Source organism: Erinaceus europaeus, chromosome 14 (assembly GCF_950295315.1).
Source record: "Erinaceus europaeus chromosome 14, mEriEur2.1, whole genome shotgun sequence".
Taxonomy (NCBI): Eukaryota; Metazoa; Chordata; class Mammalia; order Eulipotyphla; family Erinaceidae; genus Erinaceus; species Erinaceus europaeus.
Window position 1 is genome coordinate 82,359,235 of NC_080175.1, and position 18,625 is coordinate 82,377,859.

The 18,625-nt window shown below is 38.0% G+C and overlaps 1 pseudogene; it reads left to right on the forward strand.

The window, feature by feature from the left end:
- The first annotated feature begins 16,775 nt into the window (after positions 1-16,775).
- LOC103125953 (large ribosomal subunit protein uL6-like) lies at positions 16,776-17,359 on the forward strand (annotated as a pseudogene).
- The last annotated feature ends 1,266 nt before the right edge of the window (positions 17,360-18,625 follow it).

An 18,625-nucleotide genomic window follows, 5' to 3' on the forward strand; every position in this document is an offset into this window, starting at 1 on the left:
CAAGCTTTGGGTCCATGATTGCTCAACAATTTGTTTGGCTTCGTATGTTAACTCTCTTTTCAGTCACCAGGTTCCAGATGTCATCAGGATGCAGGCTAGGCTTCCGTGGACTGAAGACCCCACCAATGTGTCCTGGAGCTCAGCTTCCCCAGAGACCCACCCTACTAGGGAAAGAGAGAGGCAGACTGGGAGTATGGACAGACCAGTCAATGCCCATGTTCAGCGGGGAAGCAATTACAGAAGCCAGACCTTCCACCTTCTGCAACCCACAATGACCCTGGGTCCATGCTCCCAGAGGTATAGAGAGTGGGAAAGCTATCAGGGGAGGGGATGGGATATGGAGACTGGTTGGTGGGAACTGTGTGGAGTTGTACCCCTCCTACCCTATGGTTTTGTTAATTTATCTTTTCTTAAATAAAAAAAATACAAAAAGGGTGGCTCACCAGGATAAGTGCACATGGTGAGAAGTTCAAGAACCTGCACAAGGATCCTGGTTCAAGCCCCAGTGGTTCAGCACCTGCAGGGGGGTCGCTTCACAAGTAGTGAAGCAGGTCTGCAGGTGTCTATCATTACTCTCCCATCTCTATCTCCCCTCTTTTCTACATTTCTCTTTTTCCTATCCAAAAACAACAACACTAAAATGGAAAAAATGGCTGCAGGAGCAGTGGATTCATAGCGCAGGCACCCAACCCTGGAGACTATATATAATTTTAAAAAGTGTTTCATTTTGCTTTAAAATTTAACATTTATAATTCCACTCTAGGCACATTTTCCAATTTAAAAATATTATATGTTATCTATGGTTCCATGATTCTCTTTATTTTTTCTACTCCAGAGAGAGATGGGGGGAGAGAAACGAGAGAGGGTGATAGAAGCTAGAGAGAGAGAGAGAAAGAGAGAGAGAGAGAATATCAATATAAATCACCAACAGCATCCTAATAATATTTACTAGAATAATTAATATGCTTTATAACTTGCCTAGTATTTATGGAATAATACTAAAGACATATAACCATACAATCACTTGCTTTAACAGAATGTATCCATAGCAAAAATATTCTGCTTGGTAGAAGAAATTACCTTATCCACTAAATAATATAGCATTTATTTCATCAGGTACTTACTGAGTCCAAATCAGACATATTATAATTGCTGACAAACATATAATGCATGCTCTATCATCACTATCAACTTACTTTATAGCATAATTATTAAATAAGATGTAAATATATAAGCACATACACTATAAAGTGTATTGTATAGAGGAAAAGAAGTTTTATATGAACAGGATCTAGAATACTGTGGCTAAATAAATTTAATACACTAAAAGATAACATATTTAGCAACAGTAATGTTATTAGATAAACATTTATACAATAAAAAATTTGTTGTGATAAAAATAGACTGACACAGATTTCTTCAGATGGTTCCCTTTGCCTACTTTGCATATACCTCTAGGAGAAGAATTGCTAGGTCAAAGGGTATTTCCATATCTAGTGTTCTGAGGAAGCTCTGCACTGTTTTCCACAGGGGTTGGGCCTATTTATATTCCAGCCTGCAGTACAGAAAGACTCCTTTTTTCCCACTTCCTCACCAACACTTCTTTCTTTCATTCTTTTTTAAATATTTATTTGTTTCCTTTTGTTGCCCTTGTAGTTTTATTGTTGTAGTTATTATTATTACTATTGATGTCAACATTTTTGGATTGGACAGAGGGAAATGGAGAGAGGAGGGGAAGACAGAGAGGGGGAGAGAAAAATATACACCTGCAGACCTGCTTCACTGCCTGTGAAGCGACTGCCCTGCAGGAAGGGAGCGGGGGCGAACTGGGATCCTCACGCCGGTCCCTGTGCTTTTGCGCCGTGTGCGCTTAACCCGCTGCACTACCACCCTACTCGCACCAACACTTCTTTCTTTCTTTTCTTTTTAAAATTTATTTATTTATTTATTTTTCCTCCCACCTTGTTTTTCATTGTTGTTGTAGTTATTGTTGTTGTTATTGATGTCACTGTTGTTAGATAGGACAAAGAGAAATGGAGAGAGGAGGGGAAGACAGAGAGGGAGACAGAAAGACAAGACACCTGCAGACCTGCTTCACCATCCTTGAGGTGACTGCCCTGCAGTTGGGGAACCAGGGCTTCAAACCGGGCTTCTTACACTGGTCCCTGTGCTTTGTGCCACCAGTGCTTAACCCGCTACCGCCAGACTCCCATTTCTGTCTTTTCTGATGTATGACATTCTCACAGGCACAAAGGTACATCTCACTGTTGGTTTTATTTACAGTCCCCTGAAAATTACTGCCTTTGAGAATTTTTTCATATCTGAGGGAACTTTGGGTCTCTGCTCTACATTCTATCCATGTTCTCGCCTTGTTTTGTGATTTTTTTTTATTGTTGAGGTTAGTGAATTTTTCATATGTTTTCATACATTTTGGTTATTAGTCGGTCTGATGTATGCATGTGCAGATATTCTATTTCACGGGGAGTCTCTCTTTTATGGTGGTGGTTCTTTTTGCTATGAGGAAGATTCATAGCAGCACAATGTATAGTAGCTCATACTAGAAAAGAACTCATATGCTTAGGGACAGATGAGTGGTTAGAAAAGCTGTCTTGGGGCTGAATGGTGGCTTACCTGCTTGAGCGCACATGTTACAATGTTCGAGACCCTGGTCCCCATCTGCAGGGGAAAGCTTTATGATTAATGAAACAGTGTTGCAGGTGTCTGTCTCTCTCCCTGTATCACCCCATTCACTCTTGTTTCTGGCTGTCTCTATCAATAAATAAATAAAGATAAGAAAAAATTTAAAAGTTGTCTTAATTCATTTTCTCTGTATGCCAATCAATGTGCTGATACTAACCTTAATATTTAATTATTTATTTATCCTCTTTTGTGGCCCTTGTTGTTTTTATTGTTGTAGCTATTATTGATGTCGTTGTTGCTGGATAGGACAGAGAGAAACGGAGAGAGGAGGGGAAGACAGAGGGGGAGAGAAAGATACCTGCAGACCTGCTTCACCGCCTGTGAAGCGACTCCCCTGTAGGTGGGGAGCCGGAGGCTTGAACTGAGTTCCTTACTCAGATCCTTGAGCTTTGCTCCACATGCACTTAACCCACTAGGCTACCGCCCAACTCCCTTAACTTTAATGTTTTAAATACAAATTTTTGAAGCCAAGTAATTTCACTGATGCTTTTATAGCTTTGTTGTCTTTTTCTATTAAAAAGTTTTTTGTTTTTTACTTTTTCATACAAATGTATCATCTTTAAACAAAGAGGTTAATATTTTATTCCCAAATGTCTGAATTATGTGGGGTACTAGTAGGTTCTGTGCATAATCACAGTGGAACTTAAAGGAGAGAAAGAAATCACATTACCTTATTTTTTTTGGTGATGAGCACAGTTATTCTTTTTCTTTTTTTTTTTCCTCCAGGGTTATTGCTGGGCTCGGTGCCTCCACCATGAATCCACCTCTCCTGGAGGCCATTCCCCCCCCCCCCTTTGTTGCCTTTGTTGTTGTAGCCTCCTTGTGGTTATTATTATTGCCATCATCAATCTTGTTTGTTGTTGGATAGGACAGAGAGAAATGGAGAGAGGAGGGGAAGACAGAGAGGGGGAGAGAAAGATAGATACCCGCAGACGTGCTTCACCGCCCGTGAAGCGACTCCCCTGCAGGTGGGGAGCCGAGGGCTCGATCGGGGATCCTTACGCCGGTCTTATGCTTTGCGCCACATACCCTTAACCCACTGCGCCACCGCCCGACCCCCAGTTCTTATTTTTCATCTGTAGATCCAAAGAACTCAACAACCATTTCCTAATCTTAAGCATCTTTTCATCGCTGGATACCAACAGCCCCCACTTTCACCTAGGCTACACAGTTGTTTATTTTCTTCCATTGTCCCATATGCTCATTTAAAAACAGGCAGCAAATGAACTTTATTTTTTTCTTACTGAAATCATAATACACAGTCCCATTTCCTCCGTCTGTATCACTTCTAAAAATAAATACATATTGCCTTTCTTTCTTTTTCTTAATTTAGTTGGGGAAGTGCTATTTATAGGACCCTTGTTACCTTGGGGATACAATTTTATAGCTCCCCCAAATATGTGTCACCACACTTAGGTAGACATCTAAAATATTTTAGAGAAAGTAATGATTGCAAAAAGAGAAAAAATGAGATAAGCTACAATGGGATATTGCTGAGGTTCAATGATGCTTCACTGTTTTTTAATAATTTATTTATTTGTTTATTATTAGATAGAGACAGAGAGAAATTGAGAGGAGTGAGAGAGACAGAGAGAAAGACACAGAGACACCTGCAGACCTGCTTCACCAGTTGGGAAGCTTTTCCCCAGCAGGTGGGGACCAGGGGCTTGAACCCATGTCCTTGAGGACTGTAATATGTGCTTAACTAGGTTCGCCACTGCCTGGCCTCTGATTTTCACCGTTGAGCTAATATTTAAATTACACTCTGCTAAATCCACAACCTTTGATTCACTTAACTATATTTAGGCAAAAGAAAGAAAGAAAATATATCAATGCATCAACAGTATAATGTACTTAGAAAACCTTGCATAGTACTCAATTGCTGAAAGGTAGCAAGTAAAAAACTACTGGTAAATAATGAATCTGGGCAAACTTCCCAGACCTGCTATGTGTGGTAAAGAACTTGAACTTTATAAGTGGAAGAGGAGAATAAATAATAACAAAACCTATCATATCTCATTGCCTAATATATGTCAAATAGTATGCCAACTACTTGACAAAAGTAATTTCATTTAATCTTCAGGAAAACTACACAAGGGAAATATTTTAATTGGAGAGTTTTGATTATTTGCTACCAGAAATATTCAGAAAGTAAATTTTTCCAACTACAAATAACAGGAAAAATAATAATAAGATTTCTTTTTTAAAGATTTTTAAAAAATATTTATTTATTTACTTATTCCCTTTTGGTGCCCTTATTGTAATTATTATTGTTGTTATTGTTGTTGTCATTGTTGGATAGGACAGAGATAAATGGAGAGAGGAGGGGAAGACAGAGAGGGGAAGAGAAAGACAGACACCTGCAGACCTGCTTCACTGCCTATGAAATAACTCCCCTGCAGGTAAGGAGCCGGGGACTCGAACCGGGATCCTTCTTCCGGTCCTTGAGCTTTGCTCATGTGCTTTGCACCACATGAGGTTAAGCCGCTGCACTACCGCCAGACTCCCATAAGAGTTCTTTTGACTGATTCTAAAGTCTTCTCATTTCCAGAGTTTCTATGTTATATTAATGGTAGGTATTGACGTAAGCATATTTGTGTTATAAAAATAAAATGATTATAGTGATGCTGAAGAAAGAAAACAGTTGTGATATTTCAAACCCGACACTGTAAGGCAGTAAAGAAAGGTCACAGATATTTAAGAATGCATTCTCTATAGGCAATGCTATAGTATAATTACAAATTTCAGTGGAAGCATATAAAAGTAAACTAAACAGGCAGCCTACTTGAGGATGTTAAAGAGGACTTCTTAACCTTTGTTTGAATTTCTTCAGAATGATATGTTATTTGTCAAGTAAGTATATAAAGTGATCACATTCTACTGGAATTCTGACAGAGAAAGACATGGCATATGGATTTCTAAGTGTTAATAATGACTCTATGTCCATCCAGTTTTTTTAGGTTTTTTTTTTATACTACTCTGCACTGGAATGTATGTTTCTGGATTGTTTTACTACATTTTAAAAATATTATTGGATTTTTGCATAGTATTGGTACTTGAATTAAAAGCAATGTGAACTTTAGGAAAACTGGAAAGACTGGTTAAACCTAGACAACTATCATGGGAAGATGAGATGCTGTATCTATGTATCAACAACTGTATTGTATTTTTTTTTCTTCACCTGCAATACTCCAGCCTTTAGGTTCATGATTAGCCAACAATTTGTTTGGATTTATATATTAACTCTTTTTTTTTTAGCCATCAGGTTCCAGATGCTACCATGATGCCATCTGGACTTCCCTGGGCAGACAACCCCACCAATGTGTAGTGGAGCCCTGCTTCCCCAGAGCCCTGCCCCACTAGGGAAAGAAAGACAGGCTGGGAGTATGGATTGACCTGTCAATGCCCATGGTCAGTGGGGAAGCAATTACAGAAGGCAGACCTTCTACCTACTGCACCCCATCATGACCCTGAGTCCATACTCCCAGAGGGATAAAGAATAGGGGAAGCTATCAGGGGAGGGGATGAGATACGAAGTTCTTGTAGTGTGGAGTTGTACCCCTCTTACCCTATGTTTTTTGTCAGTTTTTCCTTTTTATAAATAAAAATTTTTAAAAAGTCTATATTGTAAACCATTAACCCCTCCAATAAAGATTATACAAAAAAATTAGAAAAAGAAAAATGTTTTGTTTAGAAGAAATAACTGGACTGTTTGTTAACTGAAATAATTACTGTGACTCTATTGTGTACAACTCGATCAAAATACTAATAACATATTTAAAACTAAAAGCACAGATTCCTATTCATAATCACATTCTTAGTGCTTGCTAACTACACTGAAAAACATACAAATTTTCCAAAAACTATGACAAGTTTCTGCAAAATCAGAACTGACACAGGCTCACCAGAAATGAATTTCCTTGGAAATCAAAGACATGATGTCAGTAGGAATAACTAGGGGGAGTGAAAAGGTGGAAAAAGCAATTAGGAATAGTGAATAAAGGATTATTGTAATGTTGGCTACTCCTGTGAGTAATGACATTTAATCATGCTAGGTAGGTATGCCTAAGTAGTCTTCTAAAAAAGCTTTTCAGAGTCATCTTGCACAATGAAAGGGAAAAGCACTTATCTATTATTATTTTCTTAACTTCTATTGGTTAATGATTACTCTGGGGGCAAGGGTGTGGGACACTAATCTTCTTTAGTTCAAGTTTAAGAATATATGAATGTTAAGTGAGTTCTAAAAAGTATTCATCTGTATGGAATCATAACAATTCTGAGGTTAGGGACGATAGAGACGTGGCATATATTTGAATTGAGGCATTGCAGACTTGTGGAACTATGACAGTATCAAACTGTTTTCTATAGATGAGGGCAAAATCAAATGTGATTACTTTTATCTTTTGCCTTTATTATCTCATTTCATTTCATTTTTGTCTTCACCAAGAATGTACCAGACTAGGGTGACTTTTATTTTAGATAGAAAGAGACAGAGACAAGGAAAAAGAACCACAGAGCTGTTGACAGTGGTGGCTGGGCTCACACATGCAGAACAAAGCAGGCTGCCTTTCAGGTGGGCCATCTTGGTAGCCCTTATATAGATGAGGTTTCAATTAACTGAGACTAAGAATTGAAATATGAACAAAACATTCACCTCAGAGGAGATCCAAAAGGCTAACAAACATATGAAAAACTGCTCTAGGTCACTGATTGTCAGACAAATGCAAATTAAGACAACACTAAGATACCACCTCACTCCTGTAAGAATGGCATACATCAAAACGGACAGCAGCATCAAATGCTGGAGAGGATGTGGGGACAGAGGAACCCTTTTACATTGCTGGTGGGAATGTAAATTGGTCCAGCCTCTGTGGAGAGCAGTCTGGAAAACTCTCAGAAGGCTAGACATGGACCTTCCATATGATCCAGTAATTCCTCTCCTGGGGTTATACCCCAAGGACTCCATAACACCCAACCAAAAAGAGGTGTGTACTCCTATGTTCATAGCAGCACAATTCATGATAGCTAAAACCTGGAAGCAACTCAGGTGCCCAACAACAGATGAGTGGCTGAGAAAGCTGTGGTATATATACACAATGGAATACTATGCAGCTATCAAGAACAATGAACCCACCTTCTCTGACCCATCTTGGGCAGAGCTAGAAGGAATTATGTTAAGTGAGCTAAGTCAGAAAGATAAAGATGAGTATGGGATGATCCCACTCATCAACCGAAGTTGAGTAAGAAGATCTGAAAGGGAAACTAAAAGCAGGACCTGATCAAATTGTAAGTAGGGCACGAAAGTAAAAACCCAGTGGTGAGGGGTAGACATGCAGCTTCCTGGGCCAGCTTCCTAGGGGGTGGGAGTGGGCGGGAGGGATGGGTCACAGTCCTTTGGTGGTGGGAATGGTGTTTATGTACACTCCTAGCAAAATGTAGACATATAAATCAGTAGTTAATTAATACGAGAGGGGGGAAATCAATTGTATGTCTCAAAGTTTCTCAAAAGACCAACTGAATCCTTTAATATATAGGATGTGTATTTGATATGCGGACTCTCTCAAAAGCCTAGACCAAGTAGATTAGAAGCATCCAATAGCACAGCTATATACAAGATACTGGATACTGTACAGCAAACCATAACAAAGGGACTTTTCAAAGTTAACCCAATTAACAAATAATGTGATGATAACATTAACTATTGATTGTCTTTTTGAACCCTAAGACAGCAGGAACCTCACATCTCCACTATAGAGCCCCTACTTCCCCCAGTCCTGGAACCCTTGGATAGGGCCCACTTTCCCGTATGCATCTCCCAATCCAAACCAAATAATATTGCATCCGCCAATCACAACCTAACCAACGCAACGATTGCCACCTCAACATACTTCACCTCAGACTGTATCCAGAGACTTCACGTGTGGATTGACAACCCTTCAGCTTCATTACTCGGGTGAGACCTTTCCTTTTATAGTACACTCTAATTTCATCTCAGGTAGTTCACTTTCTAACAAAGTCCCATAACCTAAATAATACACCAGTTTCTGTGAGAGAGAGCTTATGTGCACACGTATCCATAAACTACTGCAAAATATATACCTGAAAGCAGAAGTACACTAGAGTTTGCAGTGAGTACCTCCCTATCACTTCCTCTCCACTATTCCAAGCTTGGGATCCATGATTGCTCAACAAATTGTTTGGCTTCATATGTTAACTCTCTTTTCAATCACCAGGTTCCAGATGCCACCAGGATGCTGGCCAGGCTTCCCTGGATTGAAGACCCCACCAATGTGTCCTGGAGCTCATCTTCCCCAGAGACACACCTTATTAGGGAAAGAGAGAGGCAGACTGGGAGTATGGACTGACCAGTCAACGCCCATGTTCAGCGGGGAAGCAATTACAGAAGCCAGACCTTCTACCTTCTGCAACCCTGAACGACCCTGGGTCCATGCTCCCAGAGGGGAGCATTTGGCCAGATGGTTAACTCACTTATTAAATTCTAAGCAAAGAATAATGGATTTAATGTATGTGCCTACTTACAATTCCATATATATATTCAATATAGCATCTCTAATTGAGAAAATTACCTGTGTTCTACTAAATGCCTAATAATTCCAAATAGATAAGGAGATATTGTTTTACTGGGTCACTATTCAGAAAGTCAAAAAGTCAAAGGTCTAGCAAGGCAAGAAAAGAACTGAACAGAAGCAGTAAATTCCATGTTTACCAAGACAGGACATATCTGCAGAAAATGTTTTTTGATTCAGTATCTTATTTTTAATAAAAAGTTAGGAACTATAAACATGATACTCTCTGAATGTAGCTTTTTATCTTCTGAAAAACATCATGTTGATCTCAAGTGAGTGTTTCATTAATCCACATTTTTACTAAAATATTTCAGATCAGATACTTTATAAATGTCTCCCTGTTTTTAGTAAGTCAGAATTTTTCTGAATAAATTGCTGTTATTACCTCACGTACTTAACATGCTTAACAAATATTTAAATTAAACTCTAATTAGTTTAACTCTGCCTAAGTTGTTAAGTTTTGTTACTTTAATATTCATATGATTCATAATTATGGAACATTTAATTTTGCTTTCCATGTACTTTTTTTTTTAATCTAGTTCTCTCAAAAAAAAATCAAGGGATATATTAGGTGATATCATCTCAGCTTGATAATTTGAGAAAAGCTTAAGAATCTGTCCAAATTTAAATAGCTCAAAAGTGTTAGAAAATAATTTCAACACAGGAAGTCACTTAGACTTTGTGCTCACTTTAATGCTATATAAATACTTGTTTATGGCAAAGTCAATAACAAAGTATGTTATTTTTCTACTGCAACGTGGTAAAAAATTTCTGCATGTGGTTGAACACATGGATTTCTATTCTGATACATTTCTAGCACATGATTTATATAGTAGAAAAAGATACAATGTTACTGGGGTCAGCACAGAGACAGTCACATAGGCAGAGTCAGACCTAGAAAGCACAAACATCCCAGGAACATCAGGAACATGAACATTGTGCTGTACCACACCTGCACACAAGTTCCCCATGCCAGAAGAAATTAAAAGTAATACAAGGAGTGGGATGGGGCCAGGTCTTAGGAAGCACAAAGAAAGTACTTTGCACATTGAGGGGGGAGTTTGCAATAAGATAACCACACCTGGAGATCTCTGCTGTCCCAGGTGTGAAGTAGATATGGTTTTAGTAAAGGAGATTAGCGCATGGGATGGCTTATCTTCTCTTCAGGCCCCGAGAGAGACCTTTCCCCAAACTTTTCTATACTTTACTATCACTTTTGCACTTATTCAGACCTCACAACTGTAATAAAGGAAGTTTGGACCTTGTATACTTGAACACAGAGTCTGTCTTGTAATTCAGTCAAGCAGTCCAGGGACAAACCCTTAAAGGACTGAACAAGTAGTTGGGCTTCCCAGGGTCCCAGTCTGCTCCTGGGACCATGCAGGTTGGATACATTGGATATAGAGATTATCTTGAGATAGCAGGTTACTATAAAAATGTGGAAACCAAATAAATAAATAAGTTTCTCAAGTCACATTAAATAGGTGAGAAAACATGTCCACATACTTTATTTTTTATTAGTGCGGTGATATGTGGACACGTGCCATAGAAGTAGCTAGTTCATGCATTGTCCTCTGTCTGAGGAATGATACCATGCTTTCTGGATAAGGACTCAAGAAAATGAATGTTAGATAGAGATACTGAATGTCATGACCAATGATAAGATATTTTTACATACATACATACATATGAAAAGAGATGGAGAGCAAAGAAAATTAGTGTAAGTCTGAGAGCCATGAAGAAGTTTCTAGGTGAAGAATGGAATGTAGAATATGCATTCTTAAGATGAAATCTGAAAATATTTAGATTAAAATATTATTTTTGTCTAAATATTTAGACAAAATAGCTCTCTTCTGCAGCATTTCATCACTGATGATTAGTGGTTCAATACACATTCCCTGTATTGTTGAAACATCATCATGTTGTTAAATAAGATTATGAGAGGACATTTTTTTGTTTCTTTTTTATTGACTCATTTAAAGTACTAACTAGTCATAAAATTGATTTTGATAGACTTTTTTTTTCTTCAGAGTAGTTTTTATGTATTTTTACCTTTACACCATTAGGCTATGTTTTATTTTCTAGCAACTAGTTTGGGCATTGGCTTCAACACAGACTGTGGAAGTAACAAAGGTGTAGGAAAGAATTTGACTTTCTGACTCCAATCTTGTACTATTTAAATCTTGAATTCAATGCAAAGTAAAGTGACTCTTTGAGACCACTCCTCAGTCTTCACTGAAGATTAATACAACTGTGGTGTGACACACTCATTTTAATTAGAAAGGGAGCTGAAGCATTTCTTAGGAAAATACAGGAGGCATGGGGTTACTACTTAAGGACAACGTGGTGAGTCCGGTGGTAGCGCAGGCGGATAAGCACATGTGGACCAGCGTAAGCAGCCCGGTTCCAGCCCCTGGCTCCTCACCTGCAGGGGAGTCCCTTCACAGGTGGTGAAGTAGGTCTGCAGGTTTCTATCTTTCTCTCATCTCTGTCTTCCCCTCCTGTCCCATTTCTCTCTGTCGTATCCAACAACGACGACATCAATAACGACAACAATAACTACAACAAGAAAACAACAAGGGCAACAAAAGGGAATAAATAAATATTTAAAAAGACTGGACATATGTTGAATTGATCTAGCTATTGATATGTGTCCTGGAAAGCTTCTTTGAAATCTTATCCTAACAACTTCTTGGGTCCAGTTATTTTGAGTCATCGTGCCAGCATTCATCAATCTTCAATTCTACTTAGATATTTTTTCTTAGATATGTGTGCAGATTAGAACCAGAATTTGAATAAGGACCTTCCTGTACTCCAAAGTATACTCCAAAATTTCTAAATTAGAAGAGCTGTGTAGCTTTTATATTAGGAAAAAATTCAGCAATGGCATATTATTTTAATATTCTGAAGCATAAGATTTCATATAACTAATATAAGAGATTATGAGAGACATTCTTTTTTTATATTTATTTTCTCTTTTGTTGCCCTTATTTTTTTATTGTTGTTGTAGTTAATATTCTTGATGTCATCGTTGTTAGATAGGACAGAGAGAAATGGAAAGAGGAGGGGAAGACAGAGGGGAGAGAGAAAGACACCTGCAGACCTGCTTCACCACTTGTTAAGCGACTCCCCTGCAGGTAGGGAGCTGGGGGTTTGAACTGGGATCCTTAAGCAGGTCCTTGAGCTTTGTGCCACGTGCACTTAATTCCTGGAGTGATATACTCATAGGTAAAAAAAAAAAAAAAAAAGCACTGTCTTCTATTCACTTGAAACGTTTGGTGAACATCTTGTACTATAAGTCATAGAGACACATCCTTGGCATACAGTTTCTGTGAAAGGGCCAGGAGGTGGTGCACCTGGTTAAGCACACACATGATAGTGTGGAAGGACCCAAGTTCAAAGCCCCTAGTCCCCACCTGCAGGGGGAAAGCTTCATGAGTGGTGAAACAGGGTTGCAGTTGTCTCTCTTTTTATTTCCCTAGCTCTATCTCCCTTCCCTCTCAAATTATCTCTGCCTCTATCCAATAACAAAAAAATTAAAAGTTTAAAAATATAAATAAATTTTAAATGATTAAATTTTAGATGGACCCATTGGCATAAATTAAAATCATGGCGCACCTTTATTCTACAGTAAAATGTCTAGAATTGTTGTTCCTGAATTATCTATCTGTGCTTGGAGGGTTTTTGGGAAATGTTTTATTGAGGAACAGCTGTGTTGGTGTCTCTTTTGCCTCATGGGATGTTGCTGTTACAGTATTTGTCTCCTAAATAATTGTGGTTAGTTATGTGGTACTTTTCCTTTCCTTTGAGTCAAAGAATCATGTCTTATATTTACCATGAATTTAATGCCACATTTTATAGTTTTAGCATCTAGATAACTGCATCATTCTTCTTCTGTGACTGCTTAGAAAACAAACTTTATTATAATTCATCTTACCACCTTTTACACAAATGTAAATAACTTAAGCCTTAGCCCCAGGCATATTCTTATGGTTATCCTCTTGTGTAGATTCTCTCTCCCATTTAAAAACATTTTGAAACTTTCTTTCATGGGAACAACCCGCATGCCTGAATATAGAGTAAATATGGGAGTAAGATCCTGCCTGTTAACTTTACCTACCTTGGCAAGTTATTTTCTTGCAGGGAGGGAGCTACTAGAAATTCTAGTTTGAGTGAACATGAGGTCTTTTGAAACATTTCATTTGGACAAAATATTCTGTGCATTTAAAAGCTTTAGATACTTTTGACTGTGATTTATGAAGCTACTATTACTCTTCAGCTACCTTCTCTTTCTCCCTAAAACTTATTATATGCGCACGTGGCCCAAAGCGCAAGGACCAGCATAAGAATCCTGGTTTGAGCCCCCGGCTCCCCACCTGCAGGGGAGTTGCTTCACAGGCAATGAAGCAGGTCTGCAGGTCTTTCTCTTCCCCTCCTCTCTCTATTTCTCTCTGTACTATCTAACAACAGCGACAAGAATAATAACTAGAACAATAATAACTACAACAATAAAAAGGGCAACAAAAGGGTAAATAAATAAATAAATAAATAAAACTTATTATATGAATCAAATAATCAGTAAAGTTGGACAAATAAAATAGATATTTCTTAAAATGCACAATACTTCCTAAATGAAGTTCTGGTAGTCTCCATAAAACAGTATGCTTTTTGATTACATCTTTTTTGTTGTTATGTTATTTTATCAATTTCATTTTACTTGTCATGTAAAGTACGAATTACTATTTTGCTATTGAATTATTACACTGAAAGTTATGTAAAGGTGAGAAACTTATACAATGCCTAGGATTAACTTCCACTCCCCATGGCATTGGGGGATTCTTCAGTGTTGCTGTGTCTCCTTCTGTTTCTGTTTCTCTCTTTCTGTCTGAAAAAAAATCAGCCCAGAGTGGTGAAGTTCTGACAACAGCAATAAAAAAAAGTTACACCAATGGACCTGTGAAAGGATCCCAGCATAGGCATATATTCTATTGCTGAACCATCTTCTCAGCCCAATGCTGATATTTGTTAAAGGCCACTAAAGCTTACCTTTTGAATCTCTATCAATTTTAAGTAAATAAAATCCTAAATTGTATTAGTTTGGGCTGTTATAACTCTAGTAAGGCATCTGTCACAGTCTCTTCCTTTATACAACTTAACATATATCAGTTTTGATCGTTTACAGAAAAGTTTGATAACCCCTAATCTTTGTTAAGCTTCTTTATTGAAGACCATCAAGATTTTTTTTAATCTTACCATTTTATAGATAAATGGCTTGAGTCCCTTCCTTTTCTAACTTTTCTAATTAATCTGAATGTCATTTGAGAGGGCATGCAATAGAAGAGCTTTAAAAAACTCTTGCAGGCTAACTCTTACAAATAAGGTTTTTTATCAATGTCAACTCCCAGATAATGCCATCTGTGCTAATCCCTAGCCCTCTCTACTGTAGTGCTTTAAGTTGTCTTTCACTTTGATTTATCAGACAGCTGACCCTGGCCTAACCCTGTCAGCTTTAGTTCAGAGGAACTCTCACAGAAGATAGGCCTCTGATCTGACAAATTGATTGGCTGCAGGAATAGTTTAACTGGAAAAGGATCTCCCTAACAAGTGATAAAACTCTTTTATTCCCAGCTTACAGCTTTGGATATGTGTATAGCATTCATAAAATGTCCAACGAGGAAAGGTAACATTATGAGAAATTGGGAAAACTAAAGTAAAACAATAAAAGGTTACAGATTACTGTTTAATGATAATTCTGAGAGTACTAATAATTTTATTTTACTAAAAAGCCCTTAAGTGGACGTTAATTGAAAATGATCATTCTAATTAAAAATATATTAAAATTTCCTTAATGATTCCAAGCTTAATTTGACTGGATCATACAGATTAGATATAGAGATAATACATTTCAATCTATAGAAAAACTATTAACTGTCTTAAGGACAAGTTGACACACTACCCTATCTCCGATGAAGCTGCCAAAAAGCATATGTGAGACACTTTGATTCTTGTCACATAATATTGCTATTATCAATCAATACTTCCTTACTTTTTTTTTTTAATCCAAAAGGGAGTGGATATCTCTCTCTTTTTTATTATTTTTTTTATTTATAAAATGGAAACACTGACAAGACCATAGGATAAGGCATACAACTACACACAATTCCCACCACCAGAACTCCGTATCCCATCCCCTTACCCTGATAACTTTCCTATGCTTTATCCCTCTGGGAGTATGGACTCAGGGTCATGGGATGCAGAAGGTGGAAGGTCTGGCTTCTGTAATTCTGGCTTCGGCTTCCCTGCTGAACATGGGCGTTGGCAGGTCGATCCGTATCCCCAGCCTACTCTCTTTCCCTAGTGGGGCAGAGCTCTGGGGAAGTGGGGCTTCTCATGAGTCATGAGGGAGGAAAGGGAAGTTATGTCCTACTTATTGGGTTTGCGCTTGAGCTGAAGTAAATTAAGCAGCATCATTTTTTTTTTAGAAAAGAAAAAGATCAATTTTATTTATGTGCATCTACTGAGAACCTACATAGATAAGCAAAGTCCAATGATAATGAGAAAGTTGGGGGATATGTACTGAGCTAAGGAATAGCATGTGTCCTAGATCTTCAAGGAAGAGAGTAAAGGAATTCACAAATGAGCAGAGGGTGACATTTTCAGTGGGAATGAGATGCTCTATAATTAGATTTTGCTTCGCATCTGTAAAGCTTTCTTCCATATAAAGACTATTTCACAGTTAGGGAGGTATGCAGCAGTAGAGCACAAAACTTAAGATGCATAAGGCTCTGAATTTAATCCCCAGCATTTATGCACCTGAGTGGTGCCCAGGATATATGCACAGATACATAGCAATTAATAATCGTAACTCCAGATTACAAAACAAAAACGAAATTTAGGTAGTTTGAGTAGTTAAGAGAGTGGTACAAGTTTCTCATGAGCCTGCAAGTTCTTAATTGACCTAAACCAGAAGTAATGCCATGGCAACTTTGTGGCTCTTAAGGATGTCTGCTCTGCCCATTTTACTAAGTCTCTTCCGAGCAGCTTTAGTTGTCTATCCATCAGGTTTTGGGATATATCTTGTTCTTTTTCATAGCACTTGCCATGCACATGGAGGATGAGACAACTGGATCAGAGAAAGAGAGACAGACAATAAAACACCAGCGTTTCTCTCAGTGTCATGGAGCTAGGGCTCAAACCTGAGTGCCTCTCATGACAAGCCTCTTTCCTGATTCAGTGATCTAACTTTCTGACCCAGCTATGTATTTTAAATATCTAGAAAAATTTTATAAATACAATGAATCTTTTTTAGAGTACATGACTATTTTAAGTAAACTTACAATAATAGGGCTATTTCTATCCTTTTTCTTTCGTGTTCTATCTTTCATTTTATTGTACCCACATTGCCTTTCTTTTATATTTTATACATCCCTCTGCTATAAAAATGCACCTAATAACTGACGTTCTTTCTTTGCCGTATCTACTGCGAGAATGAAAACCATTCTCAGCAACCAGACTGTCGACATTCTGGAGAATGTCAACATCTCTCTGAAGGGCCACATGGTCATTGGGAAGGGCCCCAGAGGCACCCTGCAGAGGGACTTCAACCACATCAACATAGAGCTAAGTCTCCTCGAAAGAAAAAGAAGCGACTTCAAGTTGACAAAATGGTGGGGAAATAGAAAGCACTGGCTACTGTGCACACTATCTACAGCCATGTACAGAACATGATCAAGGGTGTTACACTGGGTTTCGTTACAAGATGGGGTCTGTGGATGCTTGCTTCCCTACCAATGTTGTCATTCAGGAGAATGGGTCTCTTGTTGAAATAAGAATTTCTTGGGCGAAAAACACTTACGCAGGGTTTGAATGGGGTCGGTCAGGTATTGCTTGCTGCATATCTCAAGCCCAGAAAGATGAATTAATTCTTGAAGAAAATGACATCGAACTTGTATCAAATTCAGCTGCATTGATTCAGCAAGCTACAACTGTTAAAAACAAAGCTATCTGGAGGTTTTTGGATGGTATCTATCTATGTTTCTGAAAAAGGAACAGTTCAACAGGCTGACGAATAACTTCTAAGTTGTCTAGTCACACAAGCAGCAAAATAATGGAATGACTCATTAGACCTAATTGTGAGCTCTTAAAAGATGCAGTAAATAAAAGCTATTACTGGTTTGGAACTTTTCCTTTAAAAACTGCACCTAATAAATTAATTGCAGCCTATATAACTTTTTTTTGTTCATTTCTTCTCATGATATCTAGATAATCAGAGCAAACTTAATGATGGAAAATTGATTACCCTTTTATTGCAAAGAGATAAATCTCTGATTCATCATTAGGAATCAATAGGATGAATATCCTCAGTCTTCCCTATGCGTGTAATGAGAATATGGGATAACAGATGGAAATCTAACATTATGTCACTTGGTTAAAATTTACCAGCACTAGTTCACTGAAAGTCTAGAAATAGACTAGCTAGGGTAATTTGGAACCAGAGTAAGCACAAGCCTAGTAGAACTATATGGGGGAAAAATATATTCTTATTTTCAAGGCAATTATTTATTTAGAGTAATATTATTTTTATTTGATTTATGTATTATTGAATATAATAGAAAGAAATTGAGAGAGGAGAGAAAGAGAGGGAGAGAGACAAAGAGACACCTGCAGCTCTACTTCACCACCCGTTAAGCTTCCCCTATGCAGGTGGGAACCTAGGGCTTGAACTTGGGTCCTTACACTCTGTGTGTGCTTAACCACGTGCATCACTGCCTGGTCACTCAGAGTAATATGAGTTGTAAGGACATTTTAAAAAGAAATTGCTGGGGGTCGGCAGTTAAGCGCAAAAGCGCAAGGTCCGGCGTGAGGATCTCAGTTCAAGCACCCGGCTCCCCACCTTCAGGGGAGTCATTTGACAGGTAGTGAAGCAGGTCTGCAGGTGTCTTATCTTTCTCTCCCCGTCTCTGTCTTCCCCTCCTCTCTCCATTTCTCTCTGTCCTATCCAACAATGATGACATCAATAACAATAATAATAACTGCAACAACAACAAGAAGAAAAGGACAACAAAAGGGAAAACAAATAAATTTTAAAGAAGAAATTGCTGGATTCATATTTTTTTGCCTTGAAACCAGACTAACTAAAGGTTTTATTGTCCTTTTCTTGTCATATTTCATTTCTCAATTTCTACTTCAAAACTTTTATGTGTAATTGAAGATTTATCCCATCCCCAAGCTTTCATTAAATGATGAGTAAATCCATTTCTTTTTAGTAATTCCCTAATTCCTCATTGATGCAAATAAATAATAGTTGTAAAGTAAGATGTGGATCAGTTTTCTGTTGA